General features: G+C 40.3%; 1 protein-coding gene across 1 annotated transcript in view; it reads right to left on the bottom strand.

Annotated features, from left to right (window-relative positions):
- LOC119414981 (tyrosine-protein kinase Tec) overlaps positions 1-1,007 on the bottom strand; it is a 31,295-nt gene that overhangs the window by 9,201 nt on the left and 21,087 nt on the right. The gene's annotated exons all lie outside the window — the stretch shown is intronic.

The raw sequence follows: 1,007 nt of genomic DNA on the forward strand, positions 1-1,007 counted from the left end.
AACTTTGGACCACTCAGCAGCAGTCCCAGGTGAGACACTTCTGACGCTGTCTCTTGTTCAAGAGTGACTTGACACAAGGAATGTCACAGCTGAAATCCATGTCTTGCATACGTCTGTGCGTGGTGGTTCTTGAAGCACTGACTCCAGCTGCAGTCCACTCTTTGTGAATCTCCCCCACATTTTGGAATGAGTTTTGTTTCACCATCCTCTCCAGGATGAGGTTATCCCTTCTGCTTGTACATTTTTCTACCACATCTTTTCCTTCCCTTCACCTCTCTATTAATGTGCTTGGACACAGCGCTCTATGAACAGCCAGCCTCTTTAGCAATGACCTTTTGTGTCTTGCCCTCCTTGTGCAGGTGTCAATGGTCGTCTTTTGGACAACTGTCCAGTCAGCAGTCTTCCCCATGATTGTGTAGCTACAGAACTACACTGAGACCATTTAAAGGTCTTTGCAGGTGTTTTCAGTTAATTATCTGATCAGAGTGTGACACCAGGTGTCTTCAGTATTGAACCTTTTCACAATATTCTAATTTTCTGAGATGCTGAATTTGAGGTTTTCATTAGTTGTCAGTTATAATCATCAGCATTAAAAGAAATAAACATTTTTAAACAATATATCAGTCTGTGTGTAATGAATGAATATAATTTACGTTTCACTTTTTGAATGGAATTATTGAAATAAATCAACTTTTTCACGAGATTCTAATTTTATGAGCAGCACCTGTACGTTATTGATGTGTTTGTAGACGCTCATTTTATTCCATTTATATTTATTAAATGCATCGCACATCTGAACACGTGTCTCATTCTAGAACAGAACGACGTGGCTTACTGTAGTGGCGCGTTGCAAAGTACATGTTGGAGGAAAAATTAGACAAAGTCTGAAAGAGAAGAAATGATGGAAATCAATGGGATGTTGGTGAAACATGAGAAAATCCAGACCTCCTAGAAGTTCTGTAACGTCTGTAGGTTCAGCTCTGGACCTGTTTGTTCACCCCATGTGG

Source organism: Nematolebias whitei, chromosome 1 (genome assembly GCF_014905685.2).
Source record: "Nematolebias whitei isolate Nwh7 chromosome 1, NemWhi1, whole genome shotgun sequence".
Classification (NCBI taxonomy): Eukaryota; Metazoa; Chordata; class Actinopteri; order Cyprinodontiformes; family Rivulidae; genus Nematolebias; species Nematolebias whitei.